The sequence below is a fragment of the Hyperolius riggenbachi genome, chromosome 9 (assembly GCF_040937935.1).
Source record: "Hyperolius riggenbachi isolate aHypRig1 chromosome 9, aHypRig1.pri, whole genome shotgun sequence".
Lineage (NCBI taxonomy): Eukaryota > Metazoa > Chordata > Amphibia > Anura > Hyperoliidae > Hyperolius > Hyperolius riggenbachi.
The window spans coordinates 59,437,785-59,464,748 of NC_090654.1; the positions used below are offsets into that span (position 1 = coordinate 59,437,785).

The 26,964-nt window shown below is 43.8% G+C and overlaps 1 protein-coding gene across 16 annotated transcripts in view; it reads left to right on the forward strand.

Moving 5' to 3' along the window:
- Positions 1-26,964, forward strand: part of ATP2B2 (ATPase plasma membrane Ca2+ transporting 2) — a 386,993-nt gene that overhangs the window by 135,545 nt on the left and 224,484 nt on the right. Inside the window, exon 4 of one of the 16 annotated variants that reach the window (XM_068252867.1) lies at positions 11,219-11,253. The exons of 14 other annotated variants lie outside the window; for them this stretch is intronic. The gene's annotated coding sequence lies outside the window, so the exon portion shown is untranslated. Of the gene's footprint in view, positions 1-7,345; positions 7,436-11,218; positions 11,254-26,964 lie in introns of those variants that run through there. One more of the 16 variants, XM_068252869.1, reaches the window with a different exon arrangement.

The window sequence follows — 26,964 nt, forward strand, 5'->3', positions numbered from 1 at the left end:
TCATGGCAACTCACTCAAGAGAGTCACAGGTAATATCGGAGCCGGTACTCAGCGCTGAGAGCTGATGCTGGGCACAGCCATAGCACTAGTGCCCCGCGCAACACTTATTTGGGACTCCAGTGATCACCAGACCCCAAATTACATATTTCTCCAAGTTGTAGCTACTTGGAGGGGGAATAGTATTTAATGCCGCTGGGGTATTGAGCGGGCAGCAGGGTGAGCTGTCATTCGACTTCTCCCTGCTCAAGCACGGCCGAACAACACATACAGTAGCACGAGACTCTGAAACAAGTTCAACAGTGTTTTGCCATTTTTGTTCACTGTCTAGTCACTGCTGTTTCTTGATTCCTGGTTGTAACTCCCTCCTCCAAGTATGTATGTGTTTCCATCAGAAGTCAGAAAGTCTCTCTTTATGCCTGTTCTGGCACCAATCCAACTTATTGGTCTTCCTAAACGCCAAGAGGGAGGGACTTAAAATAAAATTATTAAAACTTAGAAGATAAAATAGATCTGCGCTTCATGATGCTCACAAATAAAGATTGGTATGGCTCTGTAAAATATATATGTTATAGGCTCACTACCCACCAGTGGTTCTGGATGTGTGCCTGGCTTTCAGGGGCATATAGGGATGATTTGCCTATTCCTGAGTGATGCATCGTGGGAAGCCACACTTGCTCACTTTAAGGATAACTGGAGTCACATAAAAACAGAAAAGTTACATACTCACCTAAGAAAAAGGAAGGCTCTGCATACTATAGAGCTACTATAGAATGAGGAGACCAAGAGAAGACCTTCCCGGTTCTCTCTTGGTCTCCTCTTTCCACCAGCAGGCCCATGGTTAAGTCTCCCACCGGCTTCATCTTCAAGACTCCTTGAAAGGCTTGGGAAGTATTCGGGTCTCCAAGTATTTCTGAAGATAAGTAACTCCGTAATTGGTGTACGCGGGTCCATGCTCATGCGTGCGCAGTGCTGGGCCGCTCATCTTTGGAAGTACTTCCGCAGCCTTCAGATGACTCGAAGGCTTCCTTGACATTAAAGAGACTCCGTAACAAAAATTGCATCCTGTTTTTTTTATCCTACAAGTTCCAAAAGCTATTCTAATGTGTTCTGGCTTACTGCAGCACGTTTTACTATCACCATCTCTGTAATAAATCAACTTATCTCTCTCTTGTCAGACTTGTCAGCCTGTGTCTGGAAGGCTGCCAAGTTCTTCAGTGTTGTGGTTCTGCTATGAACTCACCCTTCCAGGCCCCTCTCTGCACACTGCCTGTGTGTTATTTAGATTAGAGCAGCTTCTCTCTTCTCTCTTATCTTTTACAAGCTGGATAAATCATCCTCTGAGCTGGCTGGGCTTTCACATACTGAGGAATTACAAACAAGGGCAAAGCTGTTTGCAGGAAGAAAAGAGCAGCCTGAAACTTCAGTGCATGGGGGAAAGAAACACACAAATGATCTCTTGAGATTCAAAAGGAAGGGTGTATACAGCCTGCTTGTGTATGGATGTATTTTCTATGTGTGGACATACTGTACATCAACCTACTTCCTGTTTTGGTGGCCATTTTGTTTGTTTACAAACAAACTTTTTAAAACTGTTTTTAACCACTTTTAATGCCGCGAGGAGCGGCGAAATTGTGACAGAGGGTAATAGGAGATGTCCCCTAACGCACTGGTATGTTTACTTTTGAGCGATTTTAATGATACAGATTCTCTTTAAAGTCTGATCGCTGCAACGGGTATCTGGCGGTGGAACGAGGTGACACCAAAAGAACCGTGAATGCTCTAAAAGATCCAGAGCCTCTCACTTCTTAGGTACGTTCATATTTTGGGGGGTGGCTACAGGTATCCATTAAAGCTGAATTATTGTAAATACCTTCTGTTTTAAGAAGGCACAATTATATTAAACCTCTCCTGTTTAGTCATGGTTGTTCCAGTTTTATATAGATGGCCTCTTTTAATACTTGTGAACCAGTTTTACGCTCTTTACCAAAATGTGAGCATCACTTCCCTCAGGGCCCATTCACACTTGCAATACGCAAAAAGCTAGCGCTCTGGCGATTTTTGGTGATTAACGCAAAATTGCTTTGGCGATTTTTTCGCGATCGCGTTTAGCGCTTCTATAGCACTAAACGTGATCGCCGGGAAATCGCCTGAAAAATGGTGCAGGATACAAATTTGCGTTTTGGCGATTAACGCAAATCGCCCAAGTGAGAACGGGCCCATAGGGTATTATGGCACTAGCGCTTTAAAGGATACCCGAGGTGACATGTGACATGATGAGATAGACATGGGTATGTACAGTGCTTAGCGCACAAACAACCATGCTGTGTTAAATATCAGGTATGTAAGTGGTTGACTCAGTCCTGACTCAGAGAAGAAATGACTACAGTGTGACCCTTACTGATAAGAAATTCCAACTATAAAACCCTTTCCTAGCAGAAAATAGCTTCTTAGAGCAAGAAAGAGATGAAAAGAGGAATTTCTTATCAGTGAGGGTCACACTGTAGTCACTTCCTGTCTGAGTCAGGACTGAGTCAGCCACTTACATACCTGATATTTAACTTTTTCAGGCAGAGAAAGAAAAAAAGGAACACAACATAGTTATTTGTGTGCTAGGCACTGTACATACCCATGTCTATCTCATCATGTTACATGTCACTTCGGGTATCCTTTAAAAAGCGCTAGCGCTTGAGCGTTTTGCCAAAATCGCAAGCAAAATGCTCAGATGTGAATGGGGCCTTACAGTCCCTCTCTCTTGGGGCTTAGAAAGATGACCAAAGCATTCCCTGCAGAGTTGGGCTTACAGAGTCAGTATTTGGCTTTACCCATACTCTGTGTATTTACAGCTTGTTGTTGATCAAGGTGCTATATAGATCAGAACCATGGAGAGTTCCTCCTATATGTCGCTATTTGTGAAGATCAGCACCATGGAAAGCTACTCCTTCTCCTTCAGTGATGTGCTGCTTCTCTAGCACCTCATTGTGTGTACACAACACCAGAAAAGGATCCTACAAGGAGATAAATAGGGAAAAGAACTCAAAGAAAATAGAGCAGCAGGGCACAATCCATGTAGAAAATCTTTATTTCAGAGTCCAATTTAGTAACAGCTCGGTTCAGCAGACAGATGGATGCTGCTAATGAATAGTTAAACTAATGGCTCTTTTACATCTACTTAAAGAGGAACTCCAGTGAAAATAATGTAATAAAAAAGTGCTTCATTTTTACAATAATTATGTATAAAGGATTTAGTTAGTGTTTGCCCATTATAAAATCTTTCACATTCTGACATTTATCACATGGTGACATTTTTACTGCTGGCAGGTGATGTCACTAAAAGGAGATGCTGCTTGCTTTTTTGGCAGTTGGAAACAGCTGTAATTTCCCACAATGCAACAAGGCTTCCACAGTGTGATGTCAGAACCATGCTCCTGACATCACACTGTGGGAGGGGTTTCACCACAATATCAGCCATACAGAGCCCCCTGATGGTCTGTTTGTGAAAAGGAAAAGATTTATCATGGGAAAGGGGGTATCAGCTACTGATTGGGATGAAATTAAATTCTTGGTCACAGTTTCTCTTTAAAAACCACCCTGGCGTTCTATTAAGATCGCCAGGGCGGCTGCGGGAGGGTTTTTTTTTAATAAAAAAAAAAACGATTTCATGCAGCCAACTGAAAGTTGGCTGCATGAAAGCCCACTAGAGGGCGCTCCCGACGCATTCTTCTGATTGCCTCCGGCAATCAGAAGTAACAAGGAAGGCTGCAATGAGCAGCCTTCCTTGTTTGGCTTTCCTCGTCGCCATGGCGACGAGCGGAGTGACGTCATGGACGTCAGCCGACGTCCTGACGTCAGCCGCCTCCGATCCAGCCCTTAGCGCTGGCCGGAACTATTTGTTCCGGCTGCGCAGGGCTCGGGCGGCTGGGGGGACCCTCTTTCGCCGCTGCACGCGGCGGATCGCCGCAGAGTGGCGGCGATCAGGTAGCACACGCGGCTGGCAAAGTGCCGGCTGCGTGTGCTCCTCTTTATTTCATCAAAATCGGCCCAGCAGGGCCTGAGCGGCAGCCATCGGCGGTGATGGACGAGCTGAGCTGGTCCATACCGCTAAGATGGTTAAAGGATACCTGTAGCCAAATTAAAAACAAAAGTTACATACTCAGCTAGGAAGAGGGAAGGCTGTGGATGAAGCAGGTCATTTTGGCGCATGCTCTCACCAGTGCTGCACCTGACCTGGGCGACACCATAGACATAATGTTATTATGTCTATGGACCCGCAGCAATGCAATTTGGGTGCCGGTGATCGCCGGACCCAGAATCACGTCTCCCTCTGAGTTGCTACATATCGGAAGGGGAGTAGTAATTAATGCTTAACAGGTTAACAGAACCTTTTTAATTAATTTATTTGTAATAAAATTGTGTATTTTTTATTTTCCCCTCCCCCCAAGAACCAATCAGGCGAGCCTCTATCATAGGCATCAGCCTATGAGAGGGGATCGCACAGTGAGCCGATCTAGGGGACAGCCAAGTGACAGCGCTGTCCCCAGTACAGCGCTGCACTAGATCGCAGTGCTGTACAAGAAAAAAAAGTCAGGTTTTTTTTTTATAGTCTGCCAGCAACGATCGCCGCTGGCAGACTGTTGACGGAGCAGAGCTCCATCACTCAAGTGGGGATGCATGTGCGATCCCCGCTAACCTCCTCCCCCAGGACTTGACACCGATCGCGTTAGGCGGTCCTGGGAGAGCCACTCTGCGGCCGCCGATTGGCCTTAGACGGTCTTGGGGGAGCCAGTTTGCGGCCGCCGATCGCCGTTAGGCGGTTGTAGAGACGTTAATATATATATATATATATATATGTACATATGTATATATATATTTAGGAAATTATTTAACAAAAAAAAATCTATGTGCCTTCTGATGTCAAAATGTATAAAAGTTGACAATTGCACAGGATAAGAGTCTGAGAAAGATAGTATCATATACTAAAAGCTAACATTTTTAAAGCCAGTAAACAGTATTGTTATTTTTCCATAACTAAAAGCTAGTTCTATATATTCACTACGGATGGGTGAGTCATACATGAAGTGTGAGGCAAAAGGAGGGATCCGTGAAGTAAAAATGTGTGAGTAATGAATCACACATGGAGTGTCTATGGTAGTAAGATTAGATCATATATAGGAGGGAAGTTTGAAAGAGTGGATGTCTTACTGTATTACTGTATATAGGGTCACAGGAGTGAATCATACATGAGGTAAAACGTAGGCGTGGATCATACATAATTTATAAGGAGTGGATCATATCTAAAATGTAAAGTAGAAAGTAGAAAGAATAGATGTAGAGCAAAGAGTGTAAGGCAAAAGTAAATCATACCTGGAATATACAACAGAAGGAGGGGCTCATGTTTGGCATAAAGAAGATGGCATGGATCATACATGAAGTGTAAGGCAGGAGGAGAGAATCCTACATGAAATGTATGGCAGGAGGTGAGGATCATACATGAAGTGTATGGCAGGAGGAGAAGATCATACATGAAGTGTAAGGCAGAAGTAGGGGATAATACATGAAGAGTAAGGCAGGAGATGAGGATCATACATGAAGTGTAAGGCAGGAGGTGAGGATCATACATGAAGTGTAAGGCAGAAGTAGGGGATCATACATGAAGAGTAAGGCAGGAGGTGAGGATCATACATGAAGTGTATGGCAGGAGGTGAGGATCATACATGAAGAGTAAGGCAGGAGATGAGGATCATACATGAAGTGTAAGGCAGCAGGAGAGAATCATTCATGAAGGTTAAGGCAGGAGGAGAAGATCATACATGAAATGTAAGGCAGGAGGTGAGGATCATACATGAAGTGTAAGGCAGGAGGAGAGGATCATACATGAAGTGTAAGGCAGAAGTAGGGGATCATACATGAAGAGTAAGGCAGGAGGAGAGGATCATACATGAAGTGTAAGGCAGCAGGAGAGAATCATTCATGAAGTGTAAGGCTGGAGGAGAGAATCATACATGAAGTGTAAGGCAGAAGGAGAGGATCATACATGAAGTGTAAGGCAGAAGGAGAGGATCATACATGACTTGTATGGCAGGAGGAGAGGATCATACATGAAGTCTAAGGGAGGAGGTGAGGATCATACTTGAAGTGTAAGGCAGAAGGTGAGGATCATACATGAAGTGTAAGGCAGGAGAGGATCATGCATGAAGTGTAAGGCAGAAGGAGAGGATCATACATGAAGTGTATGGCAGGAGGAGAGGATCATACATGAAGTGTAAGGCAGGAGGAGAGGATCATACATGAAGTCTAAGGCAGGAGGTGAGGATCATACTTGAAGTGTAAGGCAGAAGGAGAGGATCATACATGAAGTGTATGGCAGGAGGAGAGGATCATACATGAAGTGTAAGGCAGGAGGAGAGGATCATACATGAAGTCTAAGGCAGGAGGTGAGGATCATACTTGAAGTGTAAGGCAGAAGGAGAGGATCATACATGAAGTGTAAGGCAGAAGGTGAGGATCATACATGAAGTGTAAGGCAGAAGGTGAGGATCATACATGAAGTGTAAGGCAGGAGAGGATCATACATGAAGTGTAAGGCAGAAGGAGAGGATCATACATGACGTTTATGACAAGAGGAGAGGATCATACATGAAGTGAGTGAAGTGGAGTGATAGGTTAACTTATCTCTCTAGAGGAATTAACCAGACAATGTCTACAGGAAAAGATATTCATTGCACAGTGACCACACGTTTCGCAGATTGACCTTGCTTCCTCAGGTCAGTTGTGCCGGTTGGCATAGATGAGTCATGAACGCGTGCCTCTATGTACCAGTCAACGTTGTATGACTGGCTCATCCTTCTAGAAAGGTAGGCTAACCTACCACTCTCAATTTTAATATTTTGATGTGTTTTATTATTCTGGGCACCTCCTCTCAATAGCTGTTGGAACTTTATGGTTAGATTACAGGGTTAATGCATGCACTGTGGCCTTCTCATTTGGTGACACTGTAGCACTGCTATACATGTGCAGTTCTAGTATTTGTTTATAAAGCGTGCCAGGTATTGTATTGTAGTGGGGCGTAGGTTGGTTGTGTGTCCCCTTGCAATCACTAAGGTATTGGCTGTGGCACAGCAGGGCTTTTGTCTTGTTGTATTGTGAAAGATGCAGCACCTCTCTGTGTAAACACACTAAACCAACAAACATTAAAAATAACTTCTTTGGCTGTGTGCTTAATTACCACATTTTGGATGGCCTCCCATCTGTGTTTCCTTATAGCAATGCTTCGCGAGTCAAAGCTAATACTGGCACATTCCTGTGCTGCATGTCCGTGAAGGGTGCAGCGGAGAGATAGTGCTGTCCCATCTCAGCAACCGGCACTGGACTATGAGACCAGCTCATGGGTGGAGGGCAGATTCCCAGTCCTATCTTCTGGAGAAGGTTTGGTCATCAGGTATCATTCTTTACTGGAGTTGTAGGTCTGGAGAAATGTAGGACAATTTTCCTTTCTTTCTGTTGTTTCATGGATAATTACCTGACGTGTCTGTATAATAAGCTGGAGCTCCTATGGGGTTGTCTGTTCAGTAAGTTGATGAGCAGACCAATGATGTGAAAAGGTGGGCTATACAGAGGAAAATAGCACAGGGTGGTGCCAATATTGTGACACTGTCAATAGCTGGCAATAGGCAGGATGGAGCCACCTAAGGCAGTTTTTCCTAGATGAAACAGTTTGGTATGTTTATAATGTACTTATACTGAAGGCAGCTATTGTTCATTCCAGTACTGCTCCGTCTCGCACCAAAGTTGCTCCTCTCTGTCTTCCTTCACTCATATGAGAGCGCTGCTGATGTATCTTTTGAAGCCGTACCTCTATGTCAGGGATGGCGAACTCCAGTCCTGAAAGGCCAAGGTCCTCACACGTTTTTGTTACCTCTCAATTGAATTGATGGTACTCAATCAGGAAAGGTGCGGTTCATCAAGCAGAACGCATAACTCTATTTCTCAGTCCAACCTACGCTGGCAGGAATATGGCCCTTGAGGACTGGAGTTTGACATGCGCTCTATGTCAATGTGTTTATATTCTTTCATTTTTTTTATTATTATTAAGTATTTATGTAGTACTGACATCTCCTGCAGCACTTTACTAGATACATAGCCATGTCACTTACTGTCCTTGGGTGAGCTCTGAGTCCCCTGGGGGGTATTTACCTTGGGGAGGGGAAGCCTCCGGGCTTTCCCCATCCCTGTAGCTGCAGGCAATCCAGCGCTGGCTCCCCCCCCCTCCCCAAGCTTGACGAGGCTTGATGTAATTACCTCTCCAGGATCCAGCGCAGGCGCAGTAGCAGCTCTTCCTTCGGGCTAGGCAGAAATAGCCAAGCAAAAGGACTCGCGCCTGCGCAGTAGAGCAGATACAATCGGGTTTGGCTATTTCTGCCTTAACCCGAACGGAGATGTGCTGCTGCACCTGCTTTGGATCCCAGAAGGTAAATATTTACATTTCCGCACTTCGGGGGGCTGCAGCTGGACAATGGAGGAACAGAGAAGAACGGGGGCAGCCTCGTTAGGATCCAGAGGCTTCCACCTCTCAAGGTAAGCACCCCCAGTGGACTTTTTTTTAGTTACAGGATTTCTTTAAACCCTACCCATAGTTCAGTGTCCCTGTCATAGTTTCAGGTCAATTTTGAAGGGAAGGTAATTAAGTTGCCAGTATATTTTGGGGATGTGGCAGGAGATTGGTGTTCAAACATGGAGAGAACATATAAACTGCAGAGAGTGTTGTAGCTAGGGATGAACGAAATCATCAGTGGAGAGGTTAACAAGTTTGGACAAGAGAGGTTAACAAGAAACTTCTGGTTGGATCTTAGTACAGAATGTGTAGCACGGTCAAGAATTATTATCTGTTCTTTTGTGGGTCTGCGACCACCAGTTTTCATATTAGATCCACAGACCTCTGTGGAGGTCTTAAACTCAGGAATTGAGGAGAAATCTCCCCACTGCTGACACAGGTTCCTCACAAAATGTCTAAGCCCTTTGCATACTATTTAAAACTAAAATAAACAGAAAATGCTAGTGGTTTAGGCTACATGGGCCCATATGCAATTGACTTTTCATCCTTGGTTTTTTTCCAAGTTGACATTTTCACACCTTCTTAATAACATGGCTTTTACATCCCCAATAAGCAAAAACATACACAAAATCATTTTGATAGTACTTTTTCTCTGCGTCCCTCTGTGCAGCCCGCTCATGCGCACGCTTGCACTTCGTAGCGCGCAACCCTGCTCCTATGCTGGTACGTGCACGGAGCTAGACATACAAGGGTCGCAGCGCATCCTGCAGCTTCTCCTTCTCTGCAGCTATGAGACTCTGTTTATCTATGCGATGAGTCTCACAGCCTCGGGAGCGCGCATGAGGGGCAGAATAATTTTTAAAGGGGGCAGAGAGGGGCGGGGAAAGGCAGAGATCGGCTGCAATTGACTGGAGAAGAGACAGAGCTACTGTACACAGATCTGCCTCTTCCTGGAAGCAAATTCTGCGACCATGGGAGTCGTGGAAGTTATTTAGGGCATTTATGGGGGACTGAATACTCGTTTTCAAGCGGGGATGCAGCAAATCAATCAGTATTTTACTGATAATGATTACTGCAGCATAAAAAGAGTAAACAAAAAAAAAAACGATGCAGTGTCTTTTTAAAGAGAAGATGAAAAATTATCACCAAGGTGAAAAAAAGAATTGCATATGGGCCGAGGTGTGAAAATATCACCTAGGAGAAAAAGTGAAACGAATACAGGCCACTGTGGCCCATATGCATTAATTTTTTTCACCTGAGTTATCTCCTAGGAGATAATTTTGATCTTCTCTTTAAAGGAGTCATCAGTACGCTCCGGTCCACGTGGCGGTGATTGACAGCGCCGCTCGCGCAGGCGCAGTACAGGCCGACGTCCATCATCGCCGGGGACCGGGAGGGAGAGGCGGCGAACGGCTCACCGCAGAGCTGCAGTGAGGAACAGGCTGGGAGCTTGGGGCTGGAAGAAGACAATGCTCTCTACACTGGCCTTCCAAAAAAGGACTTGTACCGCCTACAGCTGATACAGAATACTGCTGCCAGACTGCTAACCAACCAACCCCGTCACTGCCACATAACACCAGCCCTGCACTCCCTTCACTGGCTACCAATAGAATGGAGGGTCCTATTTAAGATCAGCCTACTGACATTTAAATCACTGAATAATCTGGGCCCTGGATACATGAAAGAAATGTTGCAGCTGCGTAGCAATCCCCGCATTCTCAGATCCACAGGTTCTAATAATCTAGTCATACCCAGAGTCCACTTGGAAACTGTTGGTCCCAGAGCCTTCTGTCATGCTGCCCCTACGTTTTGGAACTCCTTACTTCAACAGATCAGGACAGCTCCATACCTGGCCGTGTTTAAATCCAGACTGAAAACCCACCTGTTCAGTTTGGCATTTGCAGAAACATAACTTGAATACTTCATCCTACTACCAACTACTGAATCTGAGAGAGCCTAAGTGCTTTGAGTCCTTTGGGAGAAAAGCGCTATAGAAATGTTATTGTATTGTATTGTAAGTAGCACTTATTTTCATTTTAAACCCCTGATGACTCCTTTAAATCAAATTTTCTGCATTTTACAATTGAAAAAGAACCCCAAAGTTGGTGAAAAGTACTATCAAATTTATTTTGAGCATTTTCTTGTTTCTTGGTGGCTTAAAAGGCATCTTATGACAAGTTGTGAAAATATCACCTAGGTCTAGGAGAAACCTCGGAAAAAAGTGAATTGCATATGGGCCAAGTTGTCGAAATATCACCCAGGTGAAAAATGACTTTCTCAATTGCAGAGTGCAAAAAAGATATTTTACACAGAAGATGAAAACATTTCTCAGGAGAAAATGTATGAGAAAAAGTGAATTGAATAAGGAGAGAAAAATATCAAGTTAAGAAGAGATAAAGCATGAGAGAGGGGACCTGGTATTTACAATAAAATAAAAGGAAAGCTTATTATGGGGTGATGACATAGAAGGAGGCACCTCACAGAGGCATGGAGGCAGCACTTGGTACTGGATAGGATATTATAGAATAAAAATATGTTGTGCTTTTTAGTCTGCTTGTTTTCAGCACAAATTACTCTGATGGGATTTAGTGGATCCCTGCTAATCATTATCATAAATTACAATTTTGCTAATGATCTCTTAAGTCTGACAGCTCCTTGTTTTGTGTGCAGGGCTGACTTTTGGCAGGAAACAGCAATATTTCAAGGTAAGTCTGATATAACCTGTTCTTCTGCTTGGCCCTTATGCTGGAACCCTTTCTCCAATACGTTACCATTTTCCCTGAGGGGAAAGAGAAAGCATAGCATTCCAGCATGAACAGGAAGGTAATGTGCCTGCGTACCAGTCTTTTCCAGACAATGTTCTGGAATACGAGAATAGCTGTCAGATACAGGGAGGATGGACACTAAACCACACTAAACCAAGCACCTAATTAGAATACAAGCAGTTCTCTGAGGATTAATGACTTCTGGGTATCAAAAAAAAATTAGATGACACTTCATCTCTGGCCTTTCAAGAGCTTTACAGGGTTATCCTTTTGACCGAAAGGAGGGCGAAACCGGTCGGGTTGAGAGCGGGCATACACAGCAGAGATTGCCATTTGGTGAGGTGCTTAGTACCACTCCAGTGGGAAGCGAATATTGCCGGTGGGTCCTATCGGAAATAGGACCCACAAATGTGTGTGTTTATACCTGTACATCTGCACTTCGTTTATTAATAAAAGTGGAACAATTTCTTGGAACTGAGGGAGTCTCCTCCGTATCTTTGGTTTATATCTCCCTGGTGTGAGTGTCTGCAGAGTACCACTAAGAGGAGGGACAGCCCTATATCAGTTGGGATCATTGGAACTTCAGCGCAGCAGTTTACTGTATGTTGGATCATTGGAGACTGAGGATAGAGTCTTCTCTGTCTGCAGCTGGCCTACAAGTTCCTGAGAAAGGGCGCCTTGACTCGTTACCCTATACTTTTTATATCCTTTTGACCCAGCCAGAGAAGATGTTGCAATGCGTTTTGTGGGTGGCAGTCTTACTTCCACCAAGTCAGTACAGTCCCAAAAAGGCAGCCACTAACGCTTTGTTCAACTTCCTTTCCAGCAGTCTATTGACCTAAGTAAGTGAGATTTTCAGTCACAAAACGTTGTCTTCGTGATCATGATTAATTTTCTATTGACTATTGTCAGGTGGTACTTTATTGGTGGCAAGCCAAAACTTGCCATTCATTTTTTGTTCTTTTATCACTTGAGGGAATTTCTAGTTTTTCATTTGTCTATCTTCACCTCTGTTAGGAGGCCGAATATATTTACGTTTTTGTAGCCACATCCAAAGGTCACCCAGCCACCAGAGTGTAGAGGGGTTTCCATATCTGCGCTCATAGTGGTTGCTAGACTTGAAATCAAGGCTTATGAGTACCCTTTTCCTCCTTTTTTTACATCTCCTGATTGACCTAACTTACTACACCATACTGGGCTCTTGGTGTACCTTGTGTTGTTTTCCCTCATGGAAGATTTGGGATTCCAGAAAATGTATCATGGTATTTACTGTACTTTTATGTTCTCCAATGTTCATTGTTTTCCATAAATCACTCTCATATCTCTGAAAGCGTGCTATTCAGCGGGAGGTAATCAGACACAGATAGTGGGGTTTTCAAAATGAGATGCATATCAACCATTCTTTGCCAGTTGTCATCTCTGCTAATACAAGCTAATGTTCACAAACTATTCAAAGCACAAAAATACAGAACATTGCGTGAGAAACATAATCACGTTCAGTGTACAACACGGGCTTTTATTATGTGAACTACCAGGATAGCCTTCAGCACAATGATATCTGGGGAGCAAAGGCACAGCCTGCAATGCTGAAGATTTTGATAGAATTCATACGGGTGTCTTTGTATAGATTGTAACAGCTTCATATTTTGGCTCTAAAATAGGACATTTAACTCCTTTTTAAACTCACTAATTTTTATTATCGGGACTAGTAACTCCAAAATCAAGAAAAAACTCAATACAATACTAACAGAATGTACAATAATGCAAATGCAAATACGTTATGTTACATACAAATGTACAGTATAACATAAGGCAATGGTCAAGAGTACATAGCAAACAGAAAATGCACAAGAAAGAATAATTTACACTTTACTTTACTCAACCTTAACAGAATGAAGACAATGGGCTTGATTCACAAAGCGGTGCTAACGCGCGATCTGATTGAGAAATCCGGTGCCAACCTACTTAGCACCCTGCTTAGCGCGTCTAAAGACTTTAGACGTGCTAAGTAGGTTAGCACCGCTTTGTGAATCAAGCCCAATGTATGCTATGTTGGGCATTTGTCTCAAATATGTAATGCCCTGAACACCCTGGACATTCCTTTCTCCTTTCCCACCTCTTTAGTTCTTCTGATGGACTGCCTAACTTTCAAAGCACTCTGTCATTGTTAAAGGAACACTATCAAACCAAGTGTTCTAAAATGACAGTGTACAAATAATATCTAAGTAGCTGCGTAAACATTTTCCTACTTTTCATTTTAAGTATCAGAGGCAAAAGCTGTAATTTATTGAAGGTAGGATTTAGCTATATTTGGAATGTCTCATTTGCAAAGGTATGAATCTCTGCAGTCTGACACGCTAAGAACAGTGTAATATTGAAGCAGAGTTATGTGAAAACAAAAGCCAGTCAGGTATCAGGTTTCACACACACAATTACAAATGTTGCACATAAGATATATTTCCTCTGCTCTCTGTGAGAGAAAGCTCTGCCTGTCTCTGACTGAGCTCTCTGCACATACAGGGTTAACAGATGCACAGTAAGGGATATCCCCCCCCCACACACACACACACACACACACCGTATGGCTTACTCTGCCATCAGAAAAGTGTGAAAGGAATTAGATAAGAGTAAACAAAGAAATAAGGATTCAGATGTATACACCAGTACTCAGCAGCACTTCCTAAACATTTCCTATCTCAATTGAAAAAAACATGTTAATCGATAGTGTTCCTTTAAGAGTGAAGAGCTTCAACTCGTTTTAGATGCCCACTTATAGTTTGTCCATTAAGGACTCATTCATATGAACATTTTAGTGTAGTTATCCTGGCAGTTTCTCCATTAAACATCCCATTGCGTTGCTGCTGGAAAAAAAAAAACAACGGTCACCATATGCTATAAGAACGCTGAGGACTGTTCACTTCGGTGTTTGTTAGAATGTTCTTTCAGCGTTACTTTCACAGAGCTAGAAATGTCTCATGGGCAGTAAATGCCTTCTAAATTCTCACAGCAGTCATCCAGCAATCATTATTTTTCCATTGTTCTGCATTATGTTTCACCTAAGCTGCTACATCCTGGTATCCAATGCCAAGCAAACACCAAGACTAGTTGTGAGCATCGATTTCAATGCACCTATAGGGCACAACAGAACCTCCTGTGATGGGGCTCATTCACGTCTTTTACTGCATCACTGGAGCCACCAGAAAGTACAAATGAAAAACGCAACCTACACTTTATGCAGAAGTCCATAGCAGATTCTGATTTGCACGTATCCATTCCAAGGTTCCCAACATTAACTGCTTTGCTTACCTTACCTCCCACACTCCCCAATAGTTACCCCCAAACTTTTTTGGGGAAAAAAAACATATACAATTAATAAAAATACATAAATAGTTACTTTAAGGACTAAACTTTTTTATATGTATGTCAAGAAGGTATATCACTGTTACTTTATAAATTACCGGCTTGTAATAAGTGATGGACGCAAAACTGAAAAAAATGCACCTTTATTTCCAAATAAAATATTGGCGCCAAACATTGTACTAGGGAAAAAATTTTAACGTTGCAATAACCGGGCGAAATGAGCGAATAAAAGGTGTGGGTTTTAATTACGGTAGCATGTATTATTTTAAAACTAGGATGGCTGAAAACTAAGAAATAATGCATTTTTTTCCATTTTATTCTTATTTTTCCTGTTAAAACACATTTACAATAAAATAATTCTTAGCAAAAGAAAGTCTAATTGGTGCGAAAAAAACAAGATATAGATTGTTTCGTTGTGATAAGTAGTAATAAAGTTATAGGCAAATGAATGAAAGGAGAGCTGACAAGTGAAAATTGCTCTGGTTTTTTAAGGGGAAAACCCCTTGGAGGTGCAGTGGTTAAAGCCAATGGGTACCAGTTTAAAAATAAAAAAGTCAGATACTCACCTAAGGAGAGGGAAGGCTCCTAATGAGCCTTCCCTCTCCTCTCCCGGTGCCCTCGGTGCTGTGCTGGCTCCCCCGTACGCGTCCGCCGCCGCAGGGACTTCGGAGGTCTTCGGGAGCACTCGGGCTTCCGAAGACGGGCCGCTCCATACTACGCACGCGCGATTGCATCATAGAGGACACTCGCACATGTGTACTATGGAGCGGCCCGTCCTCGGGAGCCCGAGTGCTCCCGAAGGCTTCCGAAACCTCCCTTCGGTGGCGGAAGTGGCAGTATTTGACCGAACTGGTCGAATACTGCTACTCGGGATCCTGAGCAGGACCGGGCACCGTGAGAGGAGAGGGAAGGCTCATTAGGACCGAGCCTTCCCTCTCCTTAGGTGAGTATCTGACTTTTTTATTTTTAAACTGGTACACATTCACTTTAAAATTAAAGCTTAAGGATATATTCTGCTCTTTAAGTGGTCAGCAATGACCATCATATTGTTTTCATGACTGGTCCAAGGGTGGAAAAACTCCAGGGTCCGGGTAATCAGGGTTCCTTAAAAATAATGGCTGATGCCTAACTTGAGTGTTTCTCTATTAGTTGTCAATGGATCTATCTCCTAAATATTCCCCACTGACTTTTGGCTCCTGAGCTCCATATTTAATTCTTGAGCCCTGCCAACAGCAGATTTTTAATTTAGATTTCTATGAACTAGCCTGCCAGGCATTTTACTCCACTAACAGATCAAGAATTATATTCACAAATCAATCGCTTTACTTCCTTGCCACGTCAATTCAGGAACTGTTCTTTAAGGAACACTTTCTTAAGATCCCCTAAGGCCTGTACTCAGCTTCCTTGTATCCACTGAATGAAGACATGGAATAGCTTCATGCCAAATTCCTTGTGAGAACCCTGTGGCCCTTCGGTTAGAGCGGAAGAACTGCCATTTAGTCTCTGGTGTTTGCATAATGAGCCAGGAGGGCTTTTTCACCTCTGGATAATTAATCTTCTGGGATTGGGCAGAGCTCAGAATGTTTCACTAGCCCAGCCAGTTAGATTGTCAAGTAAAATTCATAGCCTTTCCGAATCAGACATGCATGGATCTCTCGCAGTAATTCCGAAGTCTGCTGAACACAAACATCAGTGACCTACTTCACTAGAACAAAATTAGGGACAAGAAGGTACAATATGTACCATTAAAGTGACAATAAAGTGAAAAAAAAAGGTATGCTGTAAGGATTTAATTAAAAAAAAAAAATTGAAGCAGCAATCAGATACCACCATGAGAAAGCTCTATTGGTGAGGAGAAAAGGGGTTAAAATTAATTTGGGTGCTAAGTTGTTGGACCGAGCAATAAACCGTTAAAGTTCTGAAGTGCCAAACTGTTAAAAATGGCCTGGTCACCAGGGGTGGGGGGCTATAAACCTCTGGTCCTCAAGTATTTAAGTCTAGGTAGCAGATTAAGCTTTAGGCAGTTCTCCCAAGTATAGGTATTTGATGTATGTGTCTCTCCCTCCCTCACTACGCAAAGTGGCCAGAAAAGTATAAATGAGAGATTGCTCACCCTCTCTTGGTATTCCATTGACTCTCCCTTCAGCCCCACATCCAGTGTCCCCTCTATGGCTACAGCATGTCACTCTGCATGTGATCCACCAGCATGTACTGGCGTGTTACATGATGAGAGTTGCTGCTATAGCCATGGAGACGGGATGCTGGACACACAGCTGAAGAGGGCCTAGTCAGAGGAATGCTAAGAACCTGATGAGTAAACTATCATTTACCCTTAGGAGGGGAATGAACCTTCTCTCCATCCTCAGGTGCCTGTAGGCACAAGCCTTCAGTGCCTTATGGAGAATCTGGCTCTGGTTTGCAGGGATGTATATTGAAGATTTTTCATGACATTTTTGTGTTATTATATATACAAATGCTTTTTGATGGAAAGACAGAGAGAAGGCATCCCCTCTCCACAAGCCCTACTAACCCGCTGTCCCGCGTGCAAACTTGTTTTTCCCCAGGGAATCTACAGCCCACCAGTATGGAGCTATACTAGCCCAAATGGTTTTGTAATGTTGTGGATATTCTGCAAAATAGGGCAATAAAGCATTTCCTGCATTTTTAGAACACCCTTGTCCAGTGTTCTGGACATGAGACTCATCCCCACCTCGCACTATGGGAGTTGGGGGTAGAGGTAGGCCTGGGAGAGGGGGGTCTTGAAGATTGAATCTGGGGGTCTGTTAATTGATAAGCAGACTAACCAGATATCTTCCCTCTTCCAGGTTTAATAGCTAACTGTGGTCACTTGGCTGTGTCTCCTTACTTTGGCAGAGTACCTACCCAGTTGTTGGTTGTGGACCATGTGGGCTAGTAAAAGTGATGGAGTGGAGCCCCACATCGGTGGGCATTGAATTCCCAGGGAATACCAACCTGCACTCTCGTATTTCTTTTTTTCCCTTTATTTTCCTAAAAGAAAAATACACTTTTTTCCCCCTGTTTTTGCAAGTCCCACTCCTGGGCACATTGTGAATGCTTGTGTACAGCGCTGCCAACAATGCCACTGCAAAGCCTGGGCCATGCATGAATGTTTGATATATGTGTGGGTGCGCCACCATTTGACTAGCGTGATGGCTCAGGGATGTGTAGGGAAACATGAACACAAAGGCACTGCTCGTGTCAATGGAGCCATGTATAGCTACAGATGCATCAAAGAGAGGGTAACTGGGTCTCCACCTGGATTTATGCAAATAGCTTGTGTATTTTATTTACACCATAGTAGCAAAACACAACATTTCAGCCTCACGGCCTTTACCAAGTGATAAAGGCCGTGAAGCTGAAACATTGTGTTTTGCTGCTATGGTGTAAATAAAATACACAAGCTATTTGCATAAATCCAGGTGGAGACCCAGTTCTCCTTTATTTGATGTGATACTTACCTACTCTTTTGGTGGATCCGAGTGTATACTGGTTGACTCCCTTGTAATAAACTACTGCAGTTGAGCCTGGGGTCGATTGCTACTGTTTCTGGATAGCTACATTTGCAGCCAGCCCAGGGATGTGCAGGGAAACATGAACACAAATACACTGCTCATGTCACTGGAGCCACGTATAGCTACAGTTGCAGCCAGCCCAGGGATGTGCAGGGAAACATGAACACAATTGCACTGCTCATGTCACTGGAGCCACGTATAGCTACAGTTGCAACCAGCCCAGGGATGTGCAGGGAAACATGAACACAATTGCACTGCTCATGTCAGTGGAGCCACGTATAGCTACAGTTGCAACCAGCCCAGGGATGTGCAGGGAAACATGAACACAAATGCCCTGCTCATGTCAATGGAGCCACGTATAGCTACATTTGCAGCCAGCCCAGGGATGTGCAGGGAAACATGAACACAAATGCACTGTTCATGTCAATGGAGCCACGTATAGCTACAGTTGCAACCAGCCCAGGGATGTGCAGGGAAACATGAACACAAATGCACTGTTCATGTCAATGGAGCCACGTATAGCTACAGTTGCAGCCAGCCCAGGGATGTGCGGGGAAACATGAGCACAAATGCACTGCTCATGTCAATGGAGCCACTTATAGCTACAGTTGCAGCCAGCCCAGGGATGTGCAGGTAAATATAAACCCAAGTGCACTGCTCATGTCAATGGAGCCACGTATAGCTACAGTTGCAGCCAGCCCAGGGATGTGCAGGGAAACATGAGCACAAATGCACTGCTCATGTCAATGGAGCCACGTATAACCACAGTTGCAGCCAGGCACATCTCAGAAATCGAGATAGCTCACATCTTTGAGTGCTTGCTGCTAGTTGCCTAGTGTTCAGTGAAAGGCAGCAGCCCTGAGGTGAGAGATTGTGACGTTCCATCCCTTCGCTTAGAAAATCCAGGCTAATATTTCTGTCATTTTTCTTGTTTAGCTTACAGATCATTAAAAAGTAAACTCCCTTCCTTCAGGGTTCAAGCAACTATACTGTATTCATCTGTTCCGAGTCCTCTTACTCCCATTTTCGATAACCTGAGCTTTGCAGTTGCAGTTAGAGCTAATGCTTTTTTGGGTCTTAATAGAAGGGACTGGCCAATAATGGGAACGTTTTTGGTTAATGGGGTTCAAGCAACTATAAGTCAGTAACACTTCTGAAATATCTTCCCAACGGCAGTGCAAGTAGCACCTCTTCAAGGCTGGTACTGTGCCAATGTCCTGCTTATTTCATCTTTTTGATAATATCGCTAGGTGACTTTGGTAAACCAAATAACCAGCTGGCTTACGGTGACCCAGAATCACTAGCAGGGTATAAGGGGCTAAAAAGAGACCACAAAGTCCTCTTACTGAAAAGGTGATGCTAAACATAATTTTTCCTAAGACATTTTGTAATAACTCTTATATTCTCTTAGTGGTTTGGGGTCACCATGAGCTATCTGGGTATTCTGCAGTACTGGTCCAAACCTTATCCCATAGAGCCGTATCATGCCATGCACTGATGAAGACTATCGGAGTCGGAAACAGCTGTCTGCATGTTGGATTAGTATGGCTCTGTAAAATGTATTAGCTACAGACTCACTTTACACCACTGTGGTTCAGGATGTGTGCCTGGCTTTAAAGCCGCATCTACACGCGTAGATGCGGCTCGATTAGCCGCCGGATCGCCTCTTCCGCGTGCCCTCCGCGTCTGCGCCGGATTCGATTCCCCGCTCGTCCCCGCCGGCGCCGCTTATCTTCCGCTCGATTCCCTGCCATTGTCCCTTCGCGGGGATCGAGCAGGGAATCGGCGGTGCGGAGATCCGTCCTGTCGGATCTTATCAATCGAGCCGCATCAGCGGCTCGACTGATAAGGAACATCGGAGCCGCATCTACGCGTGTAGATGCGGCTTAAGGGGCATGAGGAGATGATTTGCATATTCGGGAGTGATGCATCATGGGAAACCTTACTTGCTCACTTAAAGCTGAATTATTGCAAAGATACTTCTGTTTTAAAAAAGGCAACATTACATTTAGCATTGACAAACAGGCCACAGCATTGGGCAAGTTAAACAATCTTATTGACAGTTCTTCTTAAATGCGCATTACCGTGCCATTCAGCTCAGCCATGAGCAAACGATCCACTGGTAAAAAGCGGAAAGAAAGGATAATAATCCGCAGGTATTATCTTCATCATCAGGGTTAAAAGTTCATTGGCAGCAACATAGAATAGTAGCGGCTTAGTCTGCTGGCAGGGACAGGGGAGTATGTTTGATAGCGGCACCGGTTCCTGATACTCCGCTGCTTTGGCTCTGTGACATGGTTTTTATCAGTGTTTTAACTGTTGCCCTTTATTTTTCATCAAACATACCCCACCTCCTTCCTACATAAAAACTTTTTTTTACCTACTCCTAGAATGTTAGAACATTCTCCCTTTCCAGATTTCTAATCATAACCTCACCCCAAATGTTGACCCTCTTTGTGGCTAATCCAACCGTTCAAGGGCCAGTTCATACGGATGGCTGCTGGTGATTGTCCCCAGCGTTTAAAGGGGTACTGAAGAGAGAGGTATATGGAGGCTGCCATGTTTACTTCCTTTTAAGCAATACCAGTTGCCTGGCAGCCCTGCTGATCCTCTGCCTCTAATATTATTAGCCATAGCCCCTGAACAAGCATACAGCAGATCAGGTGTTTCAGACTTTAAAGTCAGATCTGACAAGACTAGCTGCATGCTTGTTTCTGGTGTTATTCAGATACTACTGCAGAGAAATAGACCAGCAGGGCTGCCAGACAACTGGTATTGACTAAAAAGAAATAAATATGGCAGCCTCCGTATACCTCTTACTTCAGTTCCCCTTTAACACTAGGAATGCACTGCATGGTAATTGAGGTGAATGAGAGCGTTCATCTCACGACTCTTACTTCCATTTGGTCATCGGGCTGTACATTTTAACCCTGGGAATCCTCCATGAGGAGATAAACTAGTACTAAACCTGTCAAATGTGTCAGATGTTTACTACCTACAGTACTGTAATTGACAGCGACATTGGAAAAACAAAAAACAGTTGTTTTAGGGCTTTTTACTTTGGGATAAATGTACATCTTATATGCATGGGTTTTTGTTGTTGTTTGATTTTTAAATCGTATTCTAAGATTAATTTCAACCATTCTCAAGAAATACTTATAGTTAGTGAGAGATTGTAGTGAAAATAATGTAATGAGTAAAAATTATTACTATTTTTTTTTTTTTACAGTATTCATTATAAATGATTTAGTCAGTGCAGCTGTATAGGGTGATCAAAGAGGACCACCCTGAGAGAAAAAAGCACAAAGAACACGGGAGGCCCAAAGGTGTAGTAAATCACAACAAAAAGTCGGCTGATTTAGGTAGAGAGTGGTACTTACAAACGAAAGCTGCAGGTGGGCAACCAACCACAGGGGGTGGAGAGCAACCCCGACTCTACTCGGGTGTCCAGAGGCACAGGATGTGGTCGCACTCTTAGCAAAGGATTCCAAGTTGGTTGTAATCAAAGTAGGGTGGGTAACAAGAGGGGGAAAAGGCGCCCAAATGGTTTTATCACCATTTGGGCGTCTCTTTTCTCCTTGTATTTAGTAAGTGTTTGCCCATTGCCCAGTGTTTGTAAAATCTTTCCTCTCCCTGATTTACATTCTGAAATGTATAACAGGTAGTGACAACTTTAGCGTTCTCAGATGAATTTTCTTTATTGCGAGTTCCGAAGCCAGTACAAAATATACCTGGCCTCCCAGAATTCTCGAGAAAGGGAGGGGGGAGAAGAATTCCGCATAGCCAGTCAGCCTAGGCGAAACATCACTGGGAGGGCAAGATTACATACATTTTACAGCAATAGCTAGATATAGGAAGTGTTTCTGATGCTGAAGCCAGGAAGGTTATCGTAACAGTGGGCATCCTGAATAATTTACTGCATTCTACTATATGTCACTGCAGGGTCTCTTTAATGTCAAGCAATCGTAAACAAGCTGTTAAATGCAAAAACAAACACAGCAACACTGCACCAGAAAAAGAAGCATAGTTTATATATACTGTATATAATCAGTGCTTATGGAATAGGACAGTTGTAATCAGATTTTCTGAATTTCCATCTGTGCTTGTGGAATACTGCAGCGACTTTATGGCGAGAGCCCTGATCTCTCTGGTGCAGCGTGTTACGTGCGGAGCCATCTGTAGCCGCAGTGTCTCCTCTGCTCTTCCACATCGCTGGCTGCTCATGCACAGCTCTGACATCATCACGGACTACCTCGTCAGGCAGTCCAAAATGGTTCAGCATTAATTAATAAAACGGGCAGGCTGGAGTGGAGTGGCTGGTTGCTGTTTATGTCTTGTTACTGCCAGCATTAGCCTGTTGCATTACTGTTTCATTTTATTTATGCTTGAGACGCTTTAGAGACGAGAGTCCTAGTTCTACTAATCCATTGACAGCTAGTTTGAAGGAAACAGGCCTGCTAGCCAGCCCTGCATTATGTCCAAACAAGGAGAGCTGCATGAGTCAGTTATTGTCAAGCTGCATCCCAGTCAGGACAGAACGATCATTAATCCTTCTTCTGGCATCACATCTTTCACTGCGTGCTGCTAGCAAGGAGCATTTTCTGTTTTGTTGTAACTGGGTAAGTCTCCTATCCTGGCTTTGGATGGCATTCGTGACGTACAGGATGCTCTTGAAGATCGGCGTTACCCTTTTGCTGTGATGCAGCCACACTGTAGGGAAATATTCCATTCTCTGCTTCTGGCAACTCCACGATGTATAGCTGTTCTCTTTGTAGTGATTTCGTGTACGTGATAAGAGCGATATAAATCTGTAATGAGTACCGAGGACGGTTTTCCCAAATGAACGGTGCTTGAACACAAGTGCAGCAGGAAAAGAACGAGCTGTGGGTTTGTAAGGAGCGGGGAATGAAGAGGCCGGGGGAAACAGGGACAGGAAAATGGGAAAGAAACGGCTGAGAGGAATAGAGAGAGACTTGGCAGGAAAAAATGGAGGGTTGGGAAGGGAAGGCGGGAGAAGAGAAAGAATCAGAGAGAGGGAACGGTAAAGAAGCAGGAGGGAAAAAAGACAGAGTTGGGAGAGAGTTAAGGAGAAAGAGAGGAAAAGAGGGACATGGTAGAGAAAGAGGGACATGGTTGGGAGAAAAGGGGAGAGAGAGATGTAAGAAAGAGAATGTGAGGGCATGAGAGAAATTGGGTCGATACAGAGTCAAATCTCAGTTTGGAGACTCACAGATGGGGTGGTAGAGAGTGACATATTGGGGGAAGGGGGGGGGGGGGGGGTAGAGAGGAGAGATGTAGAACAGGTATGATGTAGCCAAAGGAGACAGAAAGGTTTTGGTAAAGAGTGAAAGTGAGAAAAAGGTGGCACATAGAGGCAGACAGAATACAGAGAGAAAAAAAACAAAACCAGGTGGCACAGAGAGAGGGGGACATAGCTCACAGAGGTGAACGTGGTGGAACAGAGAGCGGTGTCAGAGAGTGATTGCAAAGAGAAAGCCAAAGACGGGCAGGCAGACATGGGAGACACGTAGAGAAGATAGGGCTGCACAGGAAGAAAAGAGAGCTGGGTCATAGAGACAGACAGAGAGATGTTGAACACCTGCTGATGTTTCTCATTGATCTTCCTGACAGTCAGTTCAATGAAGATACTAAGGTTCACATTAGTCCCCTAAAGTTAAGGGACTCACTTTTATGCGAATGAATAGAGGAAAAAGGAATAACCACAGTTTGCAGGGAACAGGTACATGAAATGTCTAAAGACTCAGGTCTGCAAGTACAACAAAGTTCTGGCAACTAGCAAGAGGAAGAGGCAATTCTTAAAGGGAACCTTAATTGAAAAAAAAAAAAAAAGAAGAGTTTAACTTACCTGGGGCTTCTACCAGCCCCCTGTAGACATCCTGTGCCCAAGCCGGGACATACTGATCCTCTTGTCCCCCGCCGCGGCTGAGTTTCCTGTCGCGACTAACTAGTCTGCAGGCGCCTGCACACATCCTCGCTCATTTCTCCATCCTGCGCGTCTCCATCCTGCGTATGCACAGTACGAGTTTTCAGACAGTCCCGGCATGGGCACAGGACATCTGCAGGGGGCCGGTAGAACCCCCACATAAGTTTAAAGTCATTGGAAATCGTTGTTTAAAAAAAAGCCAGATCCCTACCCAAGAAGAGGGACGGTTCTGGGTCCTTTTGAGCTCTCCCTCTCCGCTCCTGGTGCCCTCGGTGCAGCTTCCCCGTTTGAATCCCCCGCCACGAGGGACTTCAGAAGTCTCCGGGAGCCAACTCTGCCAGAAGACAGGATGCTTTGGCTGCGGAGACAGCAGCATTTGACCAAATTAGGTAAGTATCTGGCTTTTTTTAACGACAATTCCTAATTACTTGAAACTCTTTTTGTTGTTGTTAATTAAGGTTCTCTTTAAATAGTCCAATAGTAACAGGAAGCAGCTGGTGGTGTGCTTCTGCAGAAAGTACTCCTGAACCACCCGTGGGCCAGCACAGGAACTGCCAAGATCAGAATACAGCCACCTTCTGATGAATAGTGGAAGTCTAGCGCAGTCCAACTCAATACTACCATCAGCAGGAAGGAAATGACAGTACATGATTCCTAACATACACTCTTTTTTGCAACATCCTGTGGGTACTTCTGTGGTGCTGGCATGACTAGTTGGAGTCACTGGTAAGAGAGCGCCCTGCCCAGTACATCCTGTGATCTCCTCTGTGCCACTAGCATTAGTGCTAGGGTGACAAGTGGAGAACAGTGGTAAAAAGACTCTGTGACTATTCCACAGTCTTGTTCCCTTTTGGCACAGCTGCAATTCCGGCCCCAGCCACTAAGAGTTCCCGGAATGCCTTCCGCACTCTGCACAGTGTAACATCTTGTGCTACATCTTGTGGTCTGTTCTGTGCCCTATCTGTGCTTGGGTGACTCTTAAAAGACAGTGGTAAGAGAACCGCTTGTCCTAAATCCCATTTTCTCTCTTGTGTCACATTTGTGGCTGGGTAAACAGTAAGGGACAGCAGTAAGAAGACTCTCTTCTTTATAAATACCTGTATGGCTAGACGAGGACAGAGGTAATAAGACCCCCACCCCCACTTATGATGTGCTGTGGTCCCTTTTGCTGCACTGTGTTCTGGGAGCTCTTTAAGGTCAGTATCGTGTTAGTTGCAACCATGGTAACTCTTTGTTTTCACAGCTTCAGTTAGCAGTGAGAATGCTCAGGTTGCAGCAATGGTAAATATACTCTAGGAGATGTGAAAGAGTAGATCAGTGAGAAGGTCATCACAGCATCATTGTTACTGCCGCCCTCATGTACAATTCAACAGATTTCCATCTGTGGAGAGTCGCAGAGGATGGCCTGGTGTTTGTGTGTCCTGCACACCAGAAATACCTTACAGACAAATTCAGTGTTATGGAAAAAATTTTGCCCTCAATTTTTTTTTTTTTTAGAATAGATTACAGTTAGTAGCGTAATATTGAAGAAACTCATATAACCAAGGATAAAAGGTAACTCCTGCATGTACTTTCTTAGCTGTTTTTATTGCACTCACTCTGCTGTGCTTTTGTCTTGCTTAGAAACACTTTAAACAATATTTTTGCTATTGAAAACAGGATATTATGTAGTGAATTTAACCACTTCGCATCCAGACCTTGCTTCCCCCTTATGGACCAGAGCAGTTTTGATGTTTTGCTTATGTCCCTATTTAATCAGCAATAACGTTACCCCTACTTATGACACCTAAATGAAATATATATAATTTTTTTCAAGACTAACTAGGCTTTCATTGTATGGCATTTTTTCCCTTGAACAAATTTGTTTTCTATGCATTTTAATGGGAAAAAACACATTATTTCTCAGTTTTACCAATTTTAGTTTAAAAATAAAAAGCTCTATTGTAGATAAAAAACACACATTTTGTTTGGCTTTTTGTACTGTTTAAAACAAAACTTAAATTACGTTCCTGTCACAATTTACAGTAATATATATGATTCTGAAATAATGCTACATGTACTTTTCACTATGAACTGAGAAAATAAAAGTATTTTTAATGGCAGAAATCAATCTTATTGGCTCAGGGAACATATATTCCCTTTCACCAATTAGTACTGCAGCAGATAGAGTCAGAGGTGTGCACAGGAGCAATGCTCAATCGTGCACAGCTGTGCTTCAGCTACCCGACTTCTATCTACGTCCTCGTGGCTTAGATGAAGTCACAGAGTACGTAGTTTTACTGTTGTGGTGGAAAACATGGTTAAAGGACCACTATAGCAAAAGAAAAAATGTAAAATGCATGTGCATGCATACATATAAAGTGTACATCTATTGCAGAGTAAAATGCATTAGGCTAGGTTCACAGTTGTCAGTTGCATAGCGCACTTGTTATGAACTGCAATGGAGACTCTCCATAGACTTTAATACAAATCCTGCATGCAGCAAGTTAAAATGACGTGATCCGTTACTGTGAACAGCCGGGACAAGGTTCTCCAGCACCCAAGGTTGTTAAGACACCAAAATGTGCCCCTCCATCCCTCCCACCCCAGCTGTCACACACTGATTAGTATTAGATCAAGAGGTGCCCCAGCCGCCCCAACATCTTAATCTCTAGTTATCTGGCTTGCAGTCACTGCCATGTATCCCCTTTTCTTATTTCTCTTTGCTTCAAACACAATAGGGGAATGATAGCTGAGTGAGTTGTGTTCCCCCTCCTACACTGCTGGAGCCTCTCTTACCTCTGCCTCGGCCCGGCCCTGCCGGCATGCAGCTAG